The sequence below is a fragment of the Protopterus annectens genome, chromosome 11.part0, assembly GCF_019279795.1.
Source record: "Protopterus annectens isolate FY-2018-M chromosome 11.part0, PAN1.0, whole genome shotgun sequence".
Lineage (NCBI taxonomy): Eukaryota > Metazoa > Chordata > Ceratodontiformes > Protopteridae > Protopterus > Protopterus annectens.
Genome location: NC_056745.1, coordinates 981,197,934 through 981,223,564, shown reverse-complemented (window position 1 = coordinate 981,223,564; position 25,631 = coordinate 981,197,934). Strand labels below are relative to the sequence as shown.

At 41.9% G+C, this 25,631-nt stretch overlaps 1 protein-coding gene across 1 annotated transcript in view; it reads right to left on the bottom strand.

Annotated features, from left to right (window-relative positions):
- SFMBT2 (Scm like with four mbt domains 2) overlaps nt 1-25,631 on the bottom strand; it is a 2,938,510-nt gene that overhangs the window by 198,955 nt on the left and 2,713,924 nt on the right. The gene's annotated exons all lie outside the window — the stretch shown is intronic.

Sequence of the window (25,631 nt, the reverse complement as noted above, 5' to 3'; positions counted from 1 at the left end):
TTTTATAGACTGTGTACGTCACATATATGCTTCCCGCTCAAGGCGTAGGGTATAAAGTTGACATACGGATATACATACATCAGAACTGAAAAAATCCCCAGCAGAACAACAGTCCTAGGAGGAGTAACATACATCCAGAAAAAGAAAAGGAAAAAGTGTAAAGCAGAAGGGGAGGAGGGAGGGAGTGAATACTGCAACAGTGAAAAGAAGGATACCTATGGTAAGATTTTACACAACTGTACTACATCCTTCTATATCACTGTTGCAGTACTCTTCACTAAAGGGAGAGTACAAAAGCTTAAGAGGAAACTTGGGAGGAGGAAGGCCCAGAAGAGCTCTCAAGAAAAACATGCAGGATAGCTCTGGCAAAGCCAGCTCTTGCTCAGTAAACAACAACCAGTTTGCAATGCTCAGTAATGTTATGGACAGAAGTCTAAGTAGCAGCCTCAAGGATAGAACTGATATCCAATCCTTTGAAAAATGCACCAGAGGAAGCCACAGCCCAGGTAGAATGAGCCATTACAGAGGCAGAAAGGCTTTTATCATGGAAGGAGTAACAAAAAGAAATGGCCTTAAGAGATCCACAATGATTTGCTTAGAAACAGCCAAACCTAGAGATCTGGGATGAAAAGAAACAAAAAGTTGCTCAGACTTGTGAATGGCCTTAGTCTTATCTAAATAATATCTGAGCTATCTAAGCAAATCCAAGGTGTGAAGAACTTGCTCACTAGCAGACTGCAGAGTAGGAAAAAAGTAGGGCAAATTAATAGACCGATTAAGAGGCAATTTATTAACCATCTTGAGCATAAAAGAAGTATTTGTATCAATAGATACCCTGTCCCTATGAAAAATCAAAAAGGAGGAACAGCCATAACAGCCTGGAGTTCAGAGATTTTCTTACCTACAGTAAGGGCCAAATGAGGAACAGTCTTCAATGTACAATGCTGTAAGGAAGCTGAAGCTGTAGGCTCAAAAGGAGCCTGAGTCAATTTTTCAAGAACAAAATTAAGGTCCCAAGAAGGTGGAACAGGTTTCTGGGGAGGTCTGATATGAAGGACGCCTTTAAGAAATTGTTGACCTCAAACCGAGAGGTCAGAGAAGGAGTCAGTGGCAGACAAGCCCAAATAACTGAAAGGTGAGCTTTAAAAGAAGAATATTCTAACCCAGCATGGAGCAATTCACAAGAGAGAACCAGAGGGATCTCCACAGAAACTGGAAACAGGATCCTGGTTATGAGAAGGGCACAAAACAGAAAATCTCTTCCATTTGGACATTTAGGATTTCCTGGTAATGGGTTTCCGGTCCTCTTGCAGAACCCTAAGCATGTCCTCAGAAAAAAAGATGCCAAAAAGGGATCAAAACCCTATCACTCACAGTTGTCAGTTGAAGGGTGGACAAGTGAGGATGGATGACAGACCCCTTGTCTTGTGTGTGTACGTCCACCCTGTGAGGTAAGTTGTGGTATTCGCCCTTGGCTAGGTGCAGAAGAAGAGGGAACCAATGCTGTCTGGGCCAAAAGGGAATTACCAACAAGACTTTAGGGGAGTCTTGCTCTTTCTTCAGCAGGACCTTCGGAATGAGAGGAAGGGGAGGGAATGTGTAGAGAAACATCCCCTTCCAAGAAAAAGAGAGGGCATCCACCTTTCAAGCCAGAGGACTGGGAACTCTGATACAAAAAAGAGGAAGTTGTCTCTTCAAAGGGGAGGCAAAAAGATCTACCTGAGGAGTACCCCACTGACGGACTCTCTCCTGAAACACACATCCGTGAAGCATCCATTCGTGTGTGTTACAGACCTGCTCAGAGTGTCTGTCCCTATGTTCTACTCTGAAGGAATACAGATAGCCTGAAGAGTCACTTGATACTGGACAGCTAGATCCCAAACTTGAAGAGCTAGACTGCAAAGAAGGTAGGACCATGCCCCCCCCCCCCCCCGCTTGTTTATGTACCACATCAATGTGTTATTGTCTGTAAAGATTTTGAGAGACCCTGGACGAAAAAGAGAAAAGAAAAAGGCCTGAAGGGTGAAAAGGAGAGCTCTCATCTCTTTGATATTGATGTTGTCTGACCTCTGATGAGAGGGACAGAGACCCTGAACCTTGTGGTGGCCAAAACAGACTCCCCACCCTGTGTCTGAAGCATCTGAAAAAAGTTCTTGACAGGGGACAGGGCTGAATAGGAAGTCTTGGGTTGAGAGACAGATGATGAATCCACCAGAGAAGCTTGAGCTTGAGATAAGGAAGAAGAGGGACCAGACAATCTAGAGGATGACAGTGCCGGAGCAAGAGTGAGTTTAGGAACCATTGTAGTTTTCTCATATGGAGCCTGTCTAGAGGTATTATAGGAATGGCCAAAGCCATGATTCCTAGAGCCCTGAGATACTTCCTGAAACTGAAACCTGAGGGAGAAAGGACTGAAAAAAGGCAATCACAGAAAGAGCCTTCAGAGGAGGCAAGGAGGTCAGCAAAGGGATGGTCTGGAGCCTACTACTGAGAAACACATGATCCTGAGAAGGAACCAGGACTGATTTCTGGAAGTTTATTGGACACTCCAGACTTTGCAATAGAAAAACAGTATAGTGGAGGTGCTGAAGCAAGGTCTCCCTGAGAGGAAGCCTGAAGGAGTAGGCTGTCCAGATAAGAAAGGATCTAAACCTCTCTCATCCTGCAAAAATCAATCACAAGAGTGAGGCATTTGCTGAAAACCCTTGGGGCAGCGGAAAGGCCAAAGGGTAAAGCAGACAGCTGAAAATGCAAGAAAGAAATAGAAAAATGCAAAAACTTCCTGAAAAGGGGATGAATAGGAATGTGAAGATAATCATTATTGAGGTCCAGGGATACTAGGAAAGCCTGGGGAAAAAGAAGAGGAAAAAAAGAGTCTGAAGGGATAACATCAGAAAGGAAGGGATTTTCAGACAGATGCTGAGCTGAGAGAGGTCCAGTATGGAGCCCCAGATGCCTTCCTTCCTGGGAGCCAGAAACATTCCGGAATAAAACCCCTTCCCCTCCTGGGAAGGGGGGGAAACAGCTTGAATGGTGCCTTGAGACAGAAGGATCTGAAGTAGTTCTGGAATGAAAGTAAGCTACTCTTGAGGAGGTTGACGGATGCCCAGAAAAAGGAGGAAGGGATTTCCACACCATAAAGTACCCCTGGTGGATTATAGACAGAACCCAAGAGTCTTGAGTAATCCTTAACCAATCGACAAGGGACAGAGAAAGATGAAGAGATAAAGGAACCTGACTGAGGAAAGACGGAAGCAAACAGTCAGACAGAAGCTAGCTTGTCTTGAAAAGGATGCTTTTGGGTAGTGGGAGTCTTAACAGGCAGAACCCACCTAGCCCCATTCTTACCTTTGGGGGAAGGGTGAAGCTGTCTGCGAACAAAAGCAGATTTAGAGTGACAATTCCTTTGGAATGTGGGAATAGGGGAAACAAAGATGTGCTTCAATTCCTGCAAGACCTTCCCATTATTCTGCAGAGACTTAAATAGCTCAGCAGCTGCAGAACCAAAAAGGTTCTTCTTATCAAGGGAAGCATCCAACACACTTCAGCCTTAATATCGTCAGGCAAAGGTTGGAGATGAAGTCAAGAGTAACGACTCAAAACAGAACCAAAAGCAGTAGCCCTAGAGGAGGCATCATCTGCTTCATAACTACATTTAATAGAGTGGTGGGCTACTTGAGAAGTGCAGCCCAATAAAGAAAGGGCTGAGACCTTCCTGTCACAGTCAGGAAGTTCAAAGATAGCCTGAGAAAGAAGGATTAAAACATACCTGGTCATATGGGTCTGTTAATTAATAGCTCAAAAGGCCAAGGTGGCAGCAGTATACACTTTCTTTCCTAACTGTTCCATGGCCCTACTGTCCTTGTCTGAAAGAAGCAGTTTAGTAGCAAGCAAAAGCTTAGAGGGTTAGTCCAGAAGAGACAGACACCACAGAAGGGTTGGTCAGAAGGGCATTTGTGGAGAAACTTATACTCCTCAGGCTCCTTGTAAAACCTGTCAGATTTCTTAGGGGCTGAAGGCAGAGAACCAGGGGCCACAGATGCTGCTGAAATGTATCTAAAAGGGCAGCCAAGACAGGAGGGACAGCAGAGGGCTTAAGGGACTCCATCTGGAGGAGCTTATAATACCTTTTTTGAATGTCAGAAACCTGACAGCAGTCCCATTTAAAGTACTCCATCATACAAGAAATAATAGCCACAAAACAGAGTTCTTCAAAAGGAGATTCTGAGCTAATACAGTCTTCCTCCTCAGAGCCATAATCCAAGGCAGAAGTGATCTGAGAGGAATATGCCAAAGACTTCGCTCTAGAATCCAAGTCCTCATCAGAGCAGTCTTGCTCTCTGGGCCTCTTGAGTGGGGTAGAGGACCAAGGGGAAAGCAGGGACAGAAACTTCCCGGGGAGGCTTCAAGGCCATCAATACATTAAATAACCCCTGCTTAAATCCTGCCATTCACACTGGAGATCTTTAGGAGGAGGAGAAATACGCTTAATTTTTTTTGTTTCTTATTCAGGGGGACATCTGCCCTACACACCCTAGGAAATACAGACCCTTGGCTACTTTCAACTAACGAATCTACTCCCACACAAGTTCTGGGAAATCCCCCTCAGACCCTCTGAAATGATCAGTCAGGATTCCTCTTCAACATCTAGAATGGATGTCTGTAGAGCCTCCGGGGATGTGCAAGGAGTCAGATCCATGCTGGCCTCTGATACGGTCACGGCAGAGGAACCTGATGGAACAACCAGGTGATTCTCTAGGCTTTCACCAGCCTCAAGAGAGATATCCAGGGGAGGCGGGACAGCAGCTGAATCAGACCCAACTCTTTTGGCCTTCTTCTTGACAGGCAGCTGACCTTTGGGATGGGAAAATTCTGCCAAAGCACCTTGCCCCAACAATTTAAGACTATGGTTCTCCAGGTAAAGAGACTAGAAAGAGAGATGACTACATAGGGTCTTAGGTACAAATGCTTGTCAAACAGAACACTTTGTATGGTCATGACAAACACCCAAACAAAAATCGACATTGTTTGTGACAATCTTTATGGGGAATCTGCCTCCCACAGTTGACATTTTCCCTTTCTGGATGACATGTAAACTCACAAACCCAAAACAAGTAAGAAAAGATAAGAGTAAAACCCCAATGAGGCACTTATCTGAATACGGCTTGGTAACCAGCACAGAGGAAGGAGAGTTCAGACCAATGAGCAAAGTTGGCATTTGGACTGATGGCAATGAAATTCTGGGGCATGTACGTCCATATGTCACATTTAAGCCCTACTCACTGAACGGGGAGCACGTGTGTGACATACATCTATAAAAACCTAAAGCCTTGGTTTACTGGCTGGATGTTGGGCTACCTTTGGCATGGAATCCCTTTTGATGAAAAATACTGCAACAGCGATATGGAAGGACATCTTACCTGGCTAGATTTATTCACATACTTCCCACAACTGTTGTACTAGTGAATCTAAAATGAGGCATTCTCAAAATAGAAGACAGAATTTACTGAGCATGTCAGTATTATACCTACAACTTGGTTTTACTGTTGAAAACATTCTGGCAAGTCTGACTGCAGTGTAAACAGACATTACCAACAAAAATAACTTTTTTTGACAGCAGGTAGCACACTTAAAGATCAACATTACTTTTCCAAATTCTTGCTGAGTTAATGATATACCTAGAGGTATTTCCTACACCAGTCAAAATGTGTTGGTCTCACTTGTTTTTCCTCCATAAAGTATATTTTACAAGGTAACTTTACCCATGCGGTTTTGTTCCTGCATTGTGTCAAGCCACCACACCAACAGCCAATCCTATATCTTGAAAGTAGATAATATGTTATCTTAAAAGATGCCAAAAATAAAGCAATAACTGTTTTAAGAATATTATTTCCCTCCTTAATTTGCACAAGCCGGTCCTACCTTAAGCGGCTAGAACCCAGCTTCACCTACTCCCAATACAGCAATTCAAATTTCTTCTGACTTGTCCAGTCTGTATATCTCTTTGCCAGAACAACTGTCAAGAACTCTTCAAAAGCCTTTCACCCAAATTAGTCTTTTTATCACTTTTTCATTCAGTCACATTAAATAGGTCTCTACTGTTTTCATCGCTTTGTCTTCTACATGACCTCTTCCTTTTAAACATGTCATAAGGATGTGCCCTACACGAGCTCAAAGAGGAACTAATCCCTTACCTAAGCACACTGTTCAAAACTCAGCCTTTCCACAGGCTACATACTCACAGAGTGGGCACGGCAACGGTTATTCCGCTCCACAAAGGTGGAGCCACAACAGACCCCCGGGAACTATCGCCCTATAAGCCTGACTAGCTTGGTCTGCAAGGCTATAGAGCGCATCATCATGGAACTCATTAACAGAGACATTGGGAACCTCCAAACACTGGACTCTACACAGTTCGGCTTTGTTAAGGGCAGATCATGCCTCCTAAACCTGGTGGACTTCTTTGAGACAGTTACCAAGGATATAGACAAGGGAAAGGTTGTACACACAGCCTATCTAGACCTCACTAAGGCCTTCGACACCATTCCCCATTCTGGTATTATAGACAAGCTCAACAGCCTGAACATAAACCCCTATGTCACAAAATGGGTTGCCAACTGGCTCACGGACAGAACCCACATGGTGAGAGTTGTGGGAGCTAAGTCCGACTCTGAACCAGTTCGTTCCCCAGGGCTCAGTCCTAGGACCCCTCCTGTTCGGCATATACTTCTCAGCGGTACAGGCAAGCACAGGAGGACTATGGCTGGCCAAGTTTGCAGACGAGTGAAAACTAGGGGCTATAATTGACTCTCCGGCATACACAGACATCCTCCAAAAGGGTCTCAGTGAGACGGACACGTGGTGTCAAAATCATGGCCTCAAGCTAAATGCCAAAAAGTGCATAGTCATCCCCTTTGGAAAAAACAAAGTACCCACAAACTAGTCCCCTAAATACGGAAGACGTAACAAGGGATCTGGGGACCCAAGTAGATAGTAATCTCACCTTTGATAATCACATTGCCAAAGTGGTTAGAAAATCCTTCTACGTGGCCCACCTAATCACAAAAGGGTTCACATCCAGATCAAAAGAGGTCATTGTGCCCCTCTACTCATCAAGCCCATCTTAGAGTACAATGCCCCATTTGGGGTGTACCTTAGAAAATAGCTGGAAAGACCACAGAAGTACCTCACCAAGAGGATCAATGGCCTCAAACAGATGCCCTATGCAGCTCAACTGAAGAAACTCTAGTTGTACTCGGTTGCATACCGCCTAATCAGAGGTGATCTCTGCCTGACATACAAGGCCATGTCCAACCCAGAATTGATGGACATGCCCCACCTAAAGAAAACCTTATCCTCTTGATCCACACGCTCTAGGGATCTAAACCTCACCACAACAATAAATATGATGTGCTGGAGGGATAGATTCCTGTCCCAGAGATTTCCCATGCTTTGGAACAAGATTCCAATGTACATTAGGCAGTGCTCATCGCTAACACTCTTCAAAAGAAACCTTGACGAGTGGATGGGAAACAGAAAGTTTACCTCGGGGATCACTTCAGTGGCTCTGCTGGAGAGAGGCACAGGGAACTAATCTAAGGGAGTGGCGAAAGCCAACACATTCGGGCTAGGCTTATAAATGTCTTCGAGCAGATAGCCTAGTACCCACCTATGAACATATAAACCCTCTCTCCCTTCCATGCTTTAAAATTAAAGCTGATTTTTTCCTAGCTTTGTCTCTGGATATCAACCCCTATAAAAAGCTTCAGTCTTGCTGACATATTACACAAATTAAAGAGCAATTATATACCTGGCCACCTTTGGTTTTATCTTGCACAAAACATACATAAACATGTAGCGTCTAATTTACTAAAACAAAGAGTTAGAAGGTCACACTGAAAAACCAATGAGAAAAAACTAAATGAAAACTCCAGCCAAGCTAGAACTTCCAAAGAGTGACCTCCCAAACCTCCTATAACAGAGGCCCATGGGATATATGCAAATGACCCTTATGAACATCAGGTGTTTCAGCTATATGGCGATTCTGATTGCCCATGACTTTTACGTTTGAAGTCATTTTAATGGACAATTTCAGGCCAATAAAGCCAAACCCCACTAGCTATGGATATGCATATTTTGGCCTTGTTATGACCTCTTCAGCCACCATAGCTAGTGGGGTTTGGCTTTATTGGCCTGAAATTGTCCATTAAAATGACTTCAAACGTAAAAGTCATGGGCAATCAGAATCGCCATATAGCTGAAACACCTGATGTTCATAAGGGTCATTTGCATATATCCCATGGGCCTCTGTTATAGGAGGTTTGGGAGGTCACTCTTTGGAAGTTCTATCTTGGCTGGAGTTTTCATTTAGTTTTTTCTCATTGGTTTTTCAGTGTGACCTTCTAACTCTCTGTTTTAATTTGTTATTTGGGATATTTTGCAATCACCCTAACGAAAATGGACATCAGCCGGGTATAACAACCCCGTGTTTCTTAAGCTTAGTCAAACACTCTGCTTATGCTATGCTGAAGAGGTCATAACAAGGCCGAAATATGCATATCCATAGCTAGTTGGGTTTGGCTTTATTGGCCTGAAATTGTCCATTAAAATGACTTCAAATGTAAAAGTCATGGGCAATCAGAATCGCCATATAGCTGAAACACCTGATGTTCATAAGGGTCATTTGCATATATCCCATGGGCCTCTATTATAGGAGGTTTGGGAGGTCACTCTTTGGAAGTTCTAGCTTGGCTGGAGTTTTCATTTAGTTTTTTCTCATTAATTTACTAAAACAATTCCTCTGGTAGAGCAAGAAGAATACTTTGTGAAGTATACATTATCAAAGGGAAAATAAATAATCGGACTGCCTGTACTCTTTGTACCACATCCTCATTCTGTTGTATTTTTGTAACACAAACTTAACCTTCCCAAAAGAATCCTTCAAAGTTAACCAGCTAACTTCATATAATTAGGTTATACGGATACTCCACAACTATTGTCTCTACATTTATCCATATAAAACCTGCAAGCTTTCAAATTTACCTAATTTCTGAAACATAACAGACCAATCCTGCTATGTTAAGTATAAACTAAAGTTATGTACTTACCATAACAATATATCAGTATTGTCTTCTTCATTCCGGTTCAACCTGTGGGTTATCAGACTTGACTCAAATCTGACACCAGCCATCTCAGAATCTTCAGTCCAAGAGCTCCACCTGATATAATCACAATCCCCTGCTGTCATACTCTCTCTTCAGATCGAGTTTGCCCATGGCATCCTATCTAAAATAATGCAAAATCTAAAAGACTTGTCAATAAGACAGGCAATGAAAATTAGACAGTGACAGATAAGGACCTCTACACACCTTATTAGAACAGACTGCAAGGCTGATTGGGATCATTTTGTTCAAACAGTGTAATTTGGATGGGGTATGGAGGGAGGGATGGTTGAATTAGATGGAATATGACAACAAGGATCTATCCTTATGCTAAGAAGATAACTTCTGTATCCATGTTGACTTTTCTGTTCGGCTTCAACTTGTGGGACATATTGCCTAGCCACAGAAGACCACAGGGAGGCCCTAGGAGAGAACATTTCACAAAATGGTGGAAACAAATGAAGTTCATGACTTAGACTGAACATCCAGTTTCTAATGGGAGACAAAGGTATCAGTGCTAGACCATGTAGCTGCAGTACAAATATAATCGATAGAGGCCAGCACGAAAAAAAGTAGTTAATGGTTTAGTAGAATGATGTCTAAGCTTTACAGGTAAAGATGTTTCCTTCAAAGAGTACACAAATGAGATGCAGCTTGAGAGCCATTTGGAAAAGGTCACTTTGGAAGCAGGCTTTTCTAGCCTCACCTTAGAAAAGGAAACAATTTGTCAGATTTTCTAAAACTTTTGGTCCTATCCAAATAGAACCTGAGTTGTCTATGCACATACAAACAATGAAACAAATATTCTCCCTTGTTACTGAAACTTGGAAAGAAGACAGCTAAGTGAACAGGCCAGATCAAAGTAGATTACAAAGTGACCTTGGGCAGAAAGGAAGAATTTGTCCTAAAGGTAATACAGTCCTTATAAAAAAAAATAAAAAATCAAGCAAGGATGTATATAGGATAGTGCATGAAGCTCAGATACCCTCATGGTGAAAGTCACAGCCTCCAGAAAATAGGGTCTGCCATGACAACTTTAAGTATACTGTGGCTGAAAGTTCAAACGGAGGTCTAGCAAGCAGCCATGGCATCAGAGGAAGATCCCACAGAGTTAACAATTCTCGAATAGGTGGGTGTAACAAAAAAAATACCCCTCAGGAAGGCTTTAGATAGCTTAAGAGCTGCAAAAGGTGTATTATCTCTGCCAATAAGAAAATTAGAAATGGCAGCCAACTGAACCTCCGTGGTGGAGTAATTTAGACCAGAATGAAAAAAATCAGCGAAGTCATCCAGGATGGCATCAAAAGGAACCAAAAAAAGGATCCCAGCCTTTAGAAGAAACCCAAATAGAGAAATGTTTCTACTTATTACCATAAACCTTCCTGGTAGAAGGTTTTGGGGATGATGAAAGGATATGAACACTATGTCAGAGAGTTTGGGATTCCTAGCAATCATCATAACTGGAGAAATATATGGTCAGTTTGAGGGAACGGAGGTTCTGAACAGGTAATCCCCGCAGGATGGGAAATTAGATCTGAGAATGGATCTAGCACCCAGAGAGAGTAATGAAGGTGAGGCCAAAAAACGATAAGCAAACTAATCAGGGCCAGAGTGGGGAATGAGATAACCATCGCTCTACAATGGGCTGCCTTCTGAAGAAGCTTAATTATCAACGGCATCAGGTGCTACACATACCGGAGACCTTGGGATCAAGCATGCAGAAAAGTATCCCTTGATGACTGCCTCATGAGAGAGGATCAGGGTGTAAAAGCTGATGCACTTCGTGTTGGATTGGGAGATAAAAAAGATCTCAACAGGAAGCTCCTCAGCAGTTGAAAAATCTATCCACTATATTTAGCTTCAGGGACCATCTCCTTGACCTCTGGGCCAAAAGTGGAAGAACTGGCATAAGAAACGTTGATAAAGGACACCTTACAGCAGTCTCCAAAATTACACAAGCACATAATGATGGCACATGGTGATGCCTGTACCTGCTGCTCAGGACATCCCATCAGCCATAATGGACAACAGCCTGAGCTTCCAGAGTCTTCTGTGTCCCTGGGGCCTGTTGAGCCTTCACAACCTTTAACACTTCAGCTACCAGGTCTCACTGAAGGCTTGCCAAATGAGCAAGGTAAACTGAGTGCACGCAAAGTGAATGTTGGGGACGTATATTTGTGACTTCTCAAGTGGTCCAGAGCCTGAGACTCTGTGCTGGGTGGCTGAACTAACAAACTCTCGTTAAAGATATCCTTCTTTGTGCAAGCCACAACCACAATATCATCAACCACTAGACCATTACTCCAATGGGGTCTGTCTTTGGAGGGGCGAAAATCCTATCTGTTTTCCAGAGAATTGGTTCCACCACATTGGTTTCCCTCCAAGCTCTCTGTGACACCGGGTCTATAAGGGCATCTGGAGGGGTGACCATGCAGGACACATATGGACCATGACAAAGGCCTCCAGAAACACCAACTCCTTTGGGGAAGGGGCCTCTGTGGTCTATCCCCCACACTGTTTCACTAACTCCAATAAATTGCCAAAATAATCATCATCACAAGGGGATTTGGGGAGTCCTCCCTTTCAATGAGGTTGATGTCCTACTTGAGGGATTTATCAGGGGAATCCAAGTACTTCCTCTTGCATTTCTATGTTCCCCCAACAGGAGAATCAGCAGGCGACATAGGAAAAAATAAAAGACCGTGAATACAGGGAAAATCTGAGCACCCAAAAGTGCAGGTTGTACCAGAACTAGCGGGTGAAAATCTGCAGACCCAGAAGTACGAGAAAGAGAATGATCCAAAGCTACTGCCAAAGTTCCCATCTTAGAGTGGGAAAAGATCCTATTTACAATGTCAAAAGCCAAAACAAAAGCTGTCTAACCTAGTTCAGCACTCCTTGGATCCGAGGACCCACGTGAGGCACCAATATATGATGCTGACTCAAATGGCTACGATGCTGACATCAGAGCTAAATTGTAAAGTGCAAAAACCCCTGTAGCAAGGATGATTCCAAAACCAGGAATGTTGACTCCAACCCCAGAGACACAATCCCAAACATACTTCTCAAGTCTGCAGATTTCTCCTCATATTTTTCATCTGTTCCTCATAAAATTAGTGTTTTTCTGGCAAATCATTGTGGACTGAAGTCAATAAATGAGTCATTTGAGTTTTATACTTCACAGCCTTCAGAAAAGGTATACTAATATAAAAGCTTTTATTCTATAAACTTTCCAAGTTTATAAGAGCAATATTTAAAAAATGCTCATATTTATGGGCCTTTGCTCCCTCATTAATTTTGTTTTTTTTTTAAATCACCTTTATTGAATTATCATTTCTGACATAGGGAAATTTACATTTATTACTGCTGGCTTTTGTCCAGATTTCTTGTACTAAGAAGTTGAAAGGCATAGTTCTGAACGCTCGACTCCAAGGCACGCCCAGCTCCAACAATGCCGGAGTCCAGAATGCCAAGGAAGGAGTCGGCACCTAAGCAACCAAACAGTCAGAGCTGACAAGGGGAAGGACAGCATGGCTGGACCTATAAACTCCAGGACCAGGGAAGGAAGAACAGCAATTGGAGCTGAGACCTCAGGTAAAGGGACCAAGGAGGGCAGAAGGATTCTTAGTTACAGCTGGGCCTGCAAAAAAAATGTGTCAGCTGCTCCAAGTCTGATGGCTTAATGCTCCGAAATGATCTGGCAAACTGGACAGAAGATGCCACCAATGAACAGAAGACTTCAATACTTGGAACGGATCCAAAAAGGAGAAGCTCAGACCTGGGGCAGGGAAGGGGATGGCCCTGGAAAGAATTCTGTTGCTGTAATAAGAGAGAAAGGGGAGTGCACTTGCCCGCTGAGGCTGAAGTCATTCACCAGTAAGGGACTAGGGATACTGAAAGTGGGAGAACTAGATGCTTCTCATACCACAAAGAAGGAGAACAGGGCCAAATAGGAAGTGTCAACTCCAAAAGTGTCAGAGCCAGAGGCACCAAATGTCAGCAAACCTTCAGCTCTGGCAGTCCCTCAGTGGATGAAGAGGACCATTTATGTTCCCCTCGATCTTTGAAGTGGGTCTTAAAGAATCCTTGTCTTGGGATTGCTCCTTCTCCCACTTCTCGGATCTCTTATTAGGAGAAGAAGAGGGAGAGGACAAATAGGCTGCCAAAGGATAGAGCATCCCTTAAAAGAGAAATTTGGCCTGACGTTCTCTAATGGCTCAGACCCCAAAAGCCCCACAGGCGGGTTCATGCCCAAACAGTAAATTCAACGATCATGCATATCGTATGGAGGCAATTTGTGTCCGCACACAACACACTTCTTAAATTTAGCCTTTTCTTGCTCCATAATTGTCAGCCAGAAAAACTGACACACCTATCAGAAAAAGAAATAAGCACTACATAAACAAACACTTAAAGCTTATTTATCTAAAGGCAAAACTATCCTATCACCTACTACTACAGGAACACTAAGCACCTACTTACTTAACTACACTTACACACACACACACACACACACATATATATATATTTTCTATATTTATATATATATATATATATATATATATATATATATACATATACACACAAAGCATATATATATATATATATATATATATATATATATATATATATATATATATATATATATATATATATACATATATACAAACACACACACAAATATAAATATAAATGCAGCTATAGTTATATATGTATACACTGTTACTATATTTTTTTACAAGTGGGAATACCAGTCAGAAAAACAACACACTGAAAAAAATATTACACTATAACCTAATAACCGAAAACCTACATCTAACAAACACAAAGCAAAACTAACGGTAGAGGAGATACACCCATAAAATGCCTACAACTATTCAAGAAAAGATGCAGGTACTGGACCATAATCCACTCTTGATGGCAGCAAACAAGATCTGGGGAGAGAGTATGAGAACAGGGGATTGTGAGTAGATGAGGTGAACTTCTCGGACTGAAGATTCAGAGATGGCTGGTGGCAGATCTGACAACCCACAAGCTGAAAACGGATGGAAAAGACAACATCTGATCAACAGACTATCTGCATACACAGAACCTTATATGTTAATCTCTATAATCTATATCGATTAGCTTGGATTTCTCTTAACCTCCATGCCATTCCAAACAAAGAGCAAAGAAAGTGGAGCCAGCAGACATCCTTGCCTGGTGACTATCTAATAGTTAAGAAAGTTTAGTTAGCAGTTTCCTTCCATTGAGACTAGTGCCATTTAAATGACATATTCCCATGGACAGCAACATTTCTGCATTTTTGTAAACATTTCAAAAACAAAGCATGGTGGGATGCAGAACAAGGCATCATATGAAACCTGACAACCTGCTGAACTAAAATGCTACATATATTACTGACAATACAGACCTGCCTTGTACGGGGATTTACTACAGCCACCTGAGTCCCAGGTGCTTGAATACCTTGTAGCCAGGGACTCGGTCAACTTGTACCTCACATTTGTCTGCTCATATTCAAACCTGAATACTATGTCAGACTGAAGTATGGAAGCTGTGGGGAAGAAGCCGATCTGCCACACCTCGCCTGAACACAGTACTCAAGTCGAACAGTGTAGTGGTAGCATTGTCGCCTCACAGCAAGAGGTTCTTTGGTTCGATTCTCGGCTGGGGTGCTTCTGTGTGGAGTCTGCATGTCCTCCCTGTGTTCTTGTGGGTTTCCTCCGGGTGCTCCAGTTTCCACCCATGTTACAAAGACATATGTCTGGAGTGTTTCTCCCAGGGCTTCCACCGAAAATTGGCTTTGTTCCAAGTCAGACTTTCCCAGTTAACAAATGTTAAATAAAATAAAAAATAAAAATTTGAGCAAGTTTAGTGCAGTGTCCATGGAGATGGGAATGCAACTTAACGTTTTAGGTAGGGATTGGGAGGGAAGGTGTTAGGATTAAGAAGTGAGAAAGAGGGTTTTCATTAAGGTAGAATGAAGGGATGTTAAAGGAGAATTCTACCCACATTTATTTACTTATTTGACATTTATTAACCAGGTTAGTCCGACTGGACAGAAGCCTTTTTTCAGTGGAGGCCTGAGGAGAAAAGCTCCAATAGTACAAGAAACAAAACAATTAAAATAACAAGGCCAGTAGTTACAAGTGGTAAAAGATAATATAGTAGCTAAAAAATAACTAAGATGGTCTATTTTTACTGGTGAACAAGAGTTAAATATCAAAACTAAATAACACATAGTACAAAATATAACAAAAGTAAATCAGTTCAAAAAAGCATAATATATATGTACATGTAAGAGTTGAATAGTACAGACAATATGCAAGCATACATTGGGAGATAAACTTAGTAAGAGGTCATAAGTTAGCAATAGAGTAAAAAGGGAACAGAAAAAAATGTTGTTTTTCTTTCTAAAGAGTGATTTTCCTTCCCTACAAAACATATCACATAGAGAAAAAGCATCATTCAATAATTATTCCATTAGTTTTATGCTTGAACTTATTTCTGTTTGCCTTTCTTTCACACATTTATCTCATCATCCATTGCATCACGAAGGCTACTAAGAGTGCCAGAGTGATTAAGTTAGGTCACTTATTTGAACTACACAGCCATTAAAAAAACAACGACTCTTAAACAATGGCATTTAAATGTGCCTCACAGATTCATAGGTGTGTACTAGGCTAATGGCCCTGGAGCCTTTACAAACCTAGCCCATAGGATTACCCTGACATCGTGCCACCCGAACTTAGTTCCCAGTGCCTCTGCTGAGTAGAGTAACTGGAGTGATCCCAGAGGAGAATTTTCTATTTCCCATCCACTCATCAAGGTTTCTCTTGAAGAGGAGCAGTGAGGTGCTCTGTATGACATGTATGGGAGGTCTATTCCATAAGCAAGGGCAGTCTCTGGGTTATGAACCTGTCCCTCCAGCACGTTCTGTTGATTGTGGTAATGAGGTTGAGGTCACTGGAGCGTGTGGTGCAGAGGGATTGGGATTTCTTTAGATGTAGCATTTCTAACAGAGCTGGATCAGACATGGCTTTGCACGTCAAGCAGAGATCACCTTTAAGTAGGCGATATGAGATAGAGAATAGATGGAGTTTTTTGAGTCTGTCCATACAGGACAAGTGTTTAAGGCCTAGGATCCTCTTTGTGAGGTACTTTTGCAGCCTCTCCAGTTGTTGCAGGTGTCTAGTGAGGTACATGCCAAATGGGGCATTGTACTAGATGACTGGCCTAATGAGGGAAGAGTAAAGGGAGACAATGACCTCTGTCTTCCTGGATGCAAAACCCTTAGTAATGAGATATGCCACATAGAAGGACTTTCTGACCACAGTGGCAATGTGGTGGTTAAAACAGAGGCTGCTGTCAATCTGTGTTCCTAGATCTCTTATAACACCTTCTGTGTTCAGTGGACTACCATCATGGGAACTGGATTTTTCCCAAAGAGGATGATGACACATTTTTTGGCATTGAGCTTAAGGTCATGGTTCTGACACCAGTCGTTGGTCTCAGTGAGACCTTTCTGTAGGATGTCAACATCACTTTGGGAGTTAATAACAGCTCCCAACTTGCAATCGTCTATGAACATTGTCAGCCTGGACTTCAGAGAAGTAGATACCAAACAGGAGAGGACCCAGGACCAAACTCTGTGGGACTCCACTCGTGACTGGTCGGCAGTCTGACTTGGAGTCTGCTACTTTCACACTGTGGGTTCCATCTGTGAGCCAGTTTGCAACCCACCTAGTGATATAGGGGTTGATGCCTAGCTTAGTGAGTTTTTCTATGATTCTTGAATGGGGAATGGTATCAAACGCCTTGGCCAGATCAAGGTAGGCTGTATGAACCACCTTGCCTTCATCCACAGCTCTGATGACTGACTCAAAGAAGTCGACTAAGTTGAGCAGGCATGATCTACTCTTCACAAAACCAAACTGTGTGGAATCCAGAGTTTGGAGATTCCCTATATCCTTGTTTATTAGGTCCATGATGATGCGTTCCATACCTTTGCATATCAGACTCATCAGACTAATGGGTCGATAGTTCCCAAGGTCTGTAGTTGCTCCTCCTTTGTGGCAAGGGATGACTGTAGCAGTGTGCATTCAGTAGGGGCAAAGCCTGAGGTGAGGCTGTGATTGAACAGGGCACACATGTGAGGTGCCAGTTCACTCTGTAGTTCATGTAGAACACAGCCATGGATATTGTCAGGTCCCATGGAAGCTGTGTTCTTGGCCTTGGACAGTGCTGTTTTAACCTGTGCAGCAGTAATACTGGGTGCCTGGCTATCTACTGGTATTGTGATTGGTCCTTTGGGGGGGGGGGGGGGATAAAGTTGGCAATGAATCTGTCGGCCAGTATATTGGCAATATCTGTTGGCTCGGTATAGTAGGTACTATTCTGCGGTAGCTCAGAGCAAATCTGGATATTGCCATGGAGATTCTTTACATAACTATAGAAGGTCTTGTGGTTGTCTTTACTATCTGCTGCAAATCTGTTTTCTTAGCTAGCTTTAGAGGATTTGATGAAGGATCTCAACTTTTTGTTGAGGCTGATAAGGGAGTTTTTCCAGTCCTGGGACTTCACCTTATTCCACATCAGTTTCCTCCTCCTGTTGTAGAGTTTGTTTATGGCAGGGGACCACCAGATTGGCTTCCTTTTTTTGGAGGAGGTCTTGTTCTATTGCATATGGCAAGATCCATGCATTTGTGTACGTGTTTGTACAGTGCATTGGTGTATGATTAGACGGTCATGCAACTATTCTCCATTTGCATGGGTGTCATGAAGTTAGCGACCTCTGTTTTTGGGAGCCCAAAGTTAGCTTTGAGAAGTTTTTCATGGTGGTTACCTTTGCGGGGGAGGGGGGTGTGGATTTCCAGGATGATTAGTTTGTAGTTGGATCTAACCAGGGAGGAGTTAACTATTGGTGTAGAGCAACGGTTGCCCATGTTAGTAATGATAAGGTCAAGGATGGCGTTACCTCTAGTGGGGGTAAGAACAAGCTCATCCAAGACATTTGAATTAATGAATTCCAGGAAACGTTGGGCAAGTGTACTGGTACATGAGTAGTTTTCCAAGTTAATGGAGGGGTAACTGAAGTCACCCAGTATAAGTGTGTTAGGTTGGACCCTAATATTCTCCAATGTGCTTAGGAACGTGGAGTGCGAGTCTTGGGACATTGTTGGGGACCTACAGTAGGCTACAACCTGAATCTCTGTCTTACCCAATGTTAGCTGCACCTGAAGTATCTCTGATGCGTTATGCTGGGCTACCAGTCTAGAGGTGTGCGCATCCTTTATGAATATGGAAACACCACCGCCTTTGGAGCTTCGGTCCAAGTTCTGGGGCCGAAAGGTGTGGAATGAGTTACAGCCTGGTAGTGCAGGAGTGCTTTTTGCTGCCTTAAACCAGGTCTCTGTCACAGTACAAATGTCGATGTTCTCCATTTTAAGGAGTGCTTCGAGCGAGTGCATTTTCAGATTTAGACTTCTAGCGTTGAGCAGCATGACCCTCAGATTGCATTTGTTTGCAGCTGTTATGGTGGTAATTTGGTCTTTGGAACACCACCTAAAAAAGGCACTATAGGAGTGGCAAGAGCCTTGGCCAGTACCCAGTAGCCCAGGGGTGACAGATGCAGGCCATCTCTGGCAAAGCATTCAGGTCTGTTAATCATGTCATCCCAGGCAGACAGATACTGGATCCCCTTAGAATGACACCAGAAACTTAGCCAATTGTTGAAATCAATCATTTTCTGCTTATACTGTGGTATCATTCTGGGTGATGGTAGGATGCTGCACAGGGCTAGGGTCATACCCACCTGGGCTACATAATCCGAGAGCTCCTCCATGTCTCTTTTCATGCAGTCCAGGGAGGTACATCTCAGGTCATTCATACCCACATGTACAATGAGAGAGTCACATTTGTACCAGTTGTTGAGGGACCTGAGTGCGTGCATTATGTGGTGGATCCTGGCACTTGACAGGCAGCTGACTGTTACTTTCTCCTTATTCAACCTAGTGAGTGGAATATCAGTGTGCCTCACTATTGAGTCACCTATGACTAGTGTGTTGGGCATGCTGTTCTGCCTTAGGGGCTCTGGTTGAGTGGCACACTGTTTAGGAGAGTTGTGTGTCTCGTAATTAGTGTTGTGTTGTGGTGGTCGAGTGCGTTTCTACCTTGGAGGTCTCTGCTGTTTGGGTAGATTTTTATTGAGAGCCTCCGCAAAGGTGGGTTTGTGGTTTGTGTTTTTATGTGAAGGCTGTGCTGGTGTGTGTTATGGAGGGCTATGTGTACCATGTGGTGTGGTGCAAGTGTTGACCTTCCGGTCTTGTTTGGAGAGTGTGTGGCTTTCAGTTTGGATATATAAGTGCATCTCTCACAGGTCTGAGTATTGGGAGGTAAGAGGAGAGGGTTGTCGGTGTACATGAGGCAGTTGTTACATTGCCTCAAGATGCCCAAGTTCACCAGGTTAATAGGAGAAAGCAAAGGGAACTGACCTTTAGACATGCCTGGATGGGTGAGTATTAATAATAAGTACTGGAGCGGTTTCCTTGTAGAACGTTTACTGCTGGAAGCACTTTTGTGTGCTGCAATAATTGCTACAAGAAGTCTGGTAAAGTGCTAAACTGATAAGCTAGTAAAAGTGCAGGAGAGGAGGGAACTAGCAGGTCTAAGGGAAAAACTGAAGAGCAGACTTTGGCTACAAACAGTCCAGGATACAGCAAATCTGTATCTGGACTAGACTATTTACAGGAAAGGCGGGAAACAAGCACAAATACGGGCTTTTAAACCAGAAAGTTGAAAGAGATGGAAAAACTGCCCAAACAGACAATAAACTACAATTTCTGGGCCAGAAACCACTCCTCTTGTGGTAGATAGGCTACCCAGTGCTTACCACTCCCACTGATAAGCTAGAAGGCTTCCCTCCAACACAGAAAGGTTTGGGGGGCTCAGAAGCTTACAAACAGTCGCGGATACAGCAAATCTGTATCTAGATTAGACTAAGTTACATGAAAGGCAGGAAACAAGCTTAGATTTTTTTTTTTTTTACACTAGAACAGCACTAAAAACAATTCAGGTGCAGTGCAAGCTAGCAAACTTGACTGTGTAGCAATATTAAGGCAAATAAAGTTTAAATAAATGCAATTTATTCAAACTGTATTCTGTGCTGAATTCAATTTCTGTTTTATTCAACTCTGAAGAGTTAAAAAGTGCCAAAAATATACTTATCAGATGAGAAGCACACTCAGTCAGAACACAAGGAGATTCCATCAAAGTTTTTTTTTTTTTTTTTTTTGTAAAGTGGAAAGGGAGAAAGGAGAAACAGAAGATAATTCAAGGTTAAGGATCTAAGTGGGTTGGCCTTCTCAAATGTTCTCTCTGTATTTGGCAGAATGAGCTAATGGCACTAGACTGGGATAGAGATGAACAAATGGGACTGGTACGAGTGTCTGAAATCAAAATATAATCTCACTGTACTCGGCTGAGTGAGCAAATGAGATGGACCCAGGAGGAGTGTTCAAACACAGATTTACAGGAGGGGCGGGCAATTCCAAAGCCATCAAACTAACTGCAGAGAGACAGACAAACCACAATATTTAGTGAAACAATTAAATAAACAGAAAAATAAAATACAGTACTATCTTTAAAACTGCAAGTTTGTACTTAACTTCAGCATCTAATACAGTTGATTGTAGCCAGCCAAACCACTCAGATATTGAGCAGAAAATAAATTCCATCAGTCACATATTGCCAACATCACACCTCAGATAAATAATATAACCTGGAGTCTTAACAACAGCAAATACTTCAAGCTTAGTTTTCAGTTGCAAGTGAACAACAAAACACAACACTCACTTTTTTTCTAAATTTACATTGGTTGTATTTCCTTTAATTAAATAAACTCTTGAGTGCCGCAACTAAATATTTTCATCACACTCTTCTGATTTTCTATCAGTATTTCATTTTGTATTTTTTCTATGCTGTATTTTCTGTAATAATACATGTTTCTTCTGCTATTTTTGTTACAGCATTTTTGCATTGCATGCAGTGTTTTGAACCCAGTCAGTGAGTTGTGGAAGGTACATTAACATCAAAGACTCTAATTTTAGCTAAAGTATTAAAAGCTGTGAATGCAACACAAACCAGTTTAGCCCAATTAACACCTATTAATCACAGGGGTCAAGTTTCTCTCAAGTGAACTACAGTTATAAATTTGAAAAGAACAATTAACTCAATTACATTTTCAAGCTTGTCATTCAAATGTTCCTTACAATGCATCACAGATGGTCACTAATAAAAATCAAAGGAAGCAGAGTAATGAATAATGCAGAAGGATGCTGACAGTCAAAAGTAGGTCTTCATAGTACTGCTGTAAGCTTATGATAGAGAGAACCACAGTAAATAATCCTCTCATCACAGAAATTTCTCTCTGTCCCTCTAAAATGACATCAGGGAAGCGAAGGCAGTGAATGTAAAACAAATCTGGGGAATAACAAATTGGAAAATAATAACAGCCACTTACTTTGATACAGAGATATTAGTAATGCAGAAAGGTCAAGATATGCTGAAAAACGTGTTTTTTTTTCAGTTCTGGGGTGCAGTTCTCCTTTAAGGTTAGGAAACAGAAGTCCTGTGTTACTAGCACAGAGTGCACAGACACTTTAGGTTTGGAGGGGGTGGAGATTTAGGTTTAGGGAGTTATGTGGGACTTGCTGTGGTTAGGGTTGAGGACCAGGCAGGAGTTTTTAGGGTTACAGTTAGGGTTATATAGTTAAGTAGGGTCAGGTGGTAGAAGGGACAGATAATTTACTAGGATTACGTAGTCGGGCTGGGTGGAGCTAAGGTACATGACAATTACAGTTTAACCCTTGGCAACTCTGGAGTAAGAGTGTGGTGGTGAGACAGCTGTTAAATGGAGTCTTTTAGAGTGGTAGTTATATTTAGCAGAGGAAAGAGATTCCTGCTATAATGCTTTGCTGAAAATTTAAAGGAGTTTGTTTCAGCAGGCAAAGGGGACCTTGCTGCTGAGGCTTTCTGCTACATGGAAAATTCAAGAGTTTTGACACTGGGGAACAAATACTTACATACTGCATAAAACCTGTATACCAGAGAAGGGGACTGTATTTTGAAGTGTTGATGTTACCTTAAGAAAACTGCTTCTTTTAAACAATGGAAACAAAGTGATTTCCTATTTACTGATTTTACAGTGAAGGAACTATTTCCATTAACAAGATTGCTAAGTAAGCAATCTGAATTGTTATTTCAATGTGCTGAGTTGAAAGTAGTTCCTGATTGTTAAAGTTTTAGTTGAATAAACAACATTTAAACTATATTTTATTTATTTTATTTTACATTTGTTGACCGGGCTAGTCTAACTGGATATATGTCAATTTTCAGTAGAGGCCTGGGGAAAAAAGCTCCACATAAAACAGCACATTAAAAATTCAGTTTCAAGACATTAAACTTCAATTAAAGATACTAGTCATACAAAACATGTGCTACAAAGTAGATAAGCATATGTGATATAAGTAGAACAAAATAAGACACCCCTTATTTTTTTTGTCCCCCCCAATCACTGTGGGAAGGAAGTATTCAGAAGGATGAGGAGATTCCAGAACAAAGTTTTAAGTAAGGAGCAGCAGGAGAGACTAGTTTAAAGAGAACAGAGTTGGGAGAAAATTAGTTGAGGGGTAGAGACTCAGAGCGACAGGGGAGAAGTTCATTATGTATATCTTGGGTAGAATAAGTCCAACATAGAGGTAGTGGACTTTAAAGTGAAAACTGAGTAGAGGTGGAAAAGCAAAGGACGAAATAGATGATAATGATAACAGGATGAGAAAATCTTAGTCTGGGTTAGTACAGGGACAGTGCCAGTGGCTAGTAAGATATAATTTAAGTTTCTTTTTGAAAAGTGTAGTAGAGGAGAGAGAGGTAAGTTCAGAAGGAAGTAGGTTCCAGCTTTTACCCACTGCATTAGAGAAGAGGGAATCACCTGCTTTATTGTAGGGTTTATGTATAGATACCAGTAGTTTGTTGGCTGAGTGTAGATTTGTAAGATTGTTATATGGGCTGATAAGATTTGTGAGAATTGGTGTTTTACCTGGATAATAAAGGGTTTTATGAGTAATAATTAGTTGTTGAAATAAAATCCGATTGTGCAGTTCAAGCCAACCCAGTTGCTTCAGATTTTGGCAGTGGTGGGTTCTAAAGGGGGAGCCAGTAGCAAATCTGGCTATACTATTGTAGGAGATTGCAAGCTTGTTGAGGTTAGTTTTAGATAGACTGGTGTATATAGGAGAGGCATAAAAGAGAGTAGAGATAAGGTGGGTGTGGGCAATAGTAGTTCTGGCTGAGGGAGTAAGGAAGGGTTTAATTTTGTAGAGGGAGTCAAGTTTACGGTTAACTGATTTTATTGTGGAGTTGATATGAGTATCATAGTTAAGGCTGTGATCAATAGTAACTCCTAAAATTTTAGTAGAAGTGTTAGGAGATATGACTGTGCCATTTTTGGATTTGATAAAGAAGTGAAATGGGGTAGATTTTTGTGTAGGAGTAAATATTAGTAGTTTAGCCTTTTTTGGGTTGAGGAGGAGACTGTGTTGTAAAAAAACATTCTTCTACAAGCTCAAAGACATTTTGGGTAAGGGACTGCAGTTCAGAAGGCCCTGTAGCTGAGGATATTAATGTGGAGTCATCAGCGTATTGTATAGTTACAGCTTGAGGGATACTAATAGATAGATTGTTTATAAAGATGGAGAATAGAAGAGGGCCTAAAATAGATCCTTGGGGTATGCCAAGGTTGAGAGGAAGAGGGGCAGATAGAGTGTTTTCCCAAAGCACTGCTTGTTGCCTGTTCTCCAAGTAGGACTTGAACCGCTGTAGTGCTTGAGTATCTAGTGAGAGGGGCTTGAGAAGATTCAAGAGTAGTTGATGGTTAACCATGTCGAATGCTTTTGAAAGATCAATAAAGATAGCTTTGCTACAGCAGCCAATGGCTGTTCATCCATTCTAGGAGAGAAATGGTGCCTTTTGTCTGCTAAATCTGCCACTGACAAGTGAAGGCTTGAGTCACCTAATAAAGCAGCTGGACTACAAGATAAGGGCTTGATGGTAACAACCTAGTTATGGCAGACGTCAAAGAGCACAAGGGGGACACACACCTGCAATGGGGAAGGCACTGTAGGCCCTTGTGTTGACAGGCATTTACATCAACAGGTGGGTGGGTGGTTAAAACTTAAAATCCCTTCCAACTCCCCTCTCCACCTGCATGTCAGTTATGAGATGGTTTCTGACACTCCTTGTGCTGTCAGGTAGTTCCCCAGCTGGAGGCAAAAGGGATCCCTCTTTAAAGTGGAAAGCACAAGTCGGGGTGAAGCCAGGAATGAAGGTAGCACCCAATGAAACAATGGACCGTGAACTGTAGTGGGGAGCTGGAATGGAAGCTGGAGGGAGCAAAGCAACCTTTTTGACAACTGGATATATGCCATACATAGTGTTCTTACCTTGTCATCCATTCAGCATAAGGGTGTTATGCAAAATTCCTCTGGACAGAGGGACTCCACCAGTGAGGTAATGTGGAATGTTACACAGACAGTATAGATTTAAGGAACAAATTAAAAGGTCCAGAGTTTGGCTCAAAGGTCATCAGGCAGGAGGGGTAAAAAGCACACAGGAAAAAATTACCCAAGTTCAGCACATCTTTATTCAGGTCAGATATGTATACAGACTTCCTCTTCAATGATTCAGTAGTTCCTAATGAGGAAGTTTTGTTCTCCCACTTAAAGAAACTCCCTGTTTTGTCTATAATACAAAGTGGAATGTACTAAGTGAAACTCTTTGAAGCCACAATCAAAGCATCATTAATATTTAATAAGCCATTAGAACCATTAGTCTCATTGAATATGTTCAGCTCAGAAGCCAGTAGCAAAAATAACCCTCTCTGTTCAGTTTGTTCCACATCTACATGCTAACTGCAAATAAACTTTAGACCAAAGTGCATAAATAAATGTACATTTTGTGCCCTGCACCACAGTGCTTGGGTTGTGGCTGAAAATGGTCTGTTGACCAGTCCACTTACTTGGTTATCAAAATGAAATAAATAAAATAAAGCAGCTGCAGCTCATAGTAACAGTACTATAAAATGTCAAAGTAATATTAGTATAAAGAGTTTTATTAAGTGACAAAAACTTTCTGGATCACAATTTTTTAAAACAACCACTGCATCTAATTTAACACTCCATTAGCTGTGTGAAGTGCCCTTGAACCAAGAAGTCAAATAGGCACTGTGCACAGATTTCAATTACTTAATGCAAAGCCACTCACTGTTCTTCCATTCTACTGTGATGATTAGTTAAATTCTGGAATAGGTCAAACAATTAAATCAAGACATTTCATGGAACGTTTCAGTTAAGGCAGCTGATTCACTTACATAAACTTGTATTTCTTCTTTTCTTTATTACATGCACAACCTGT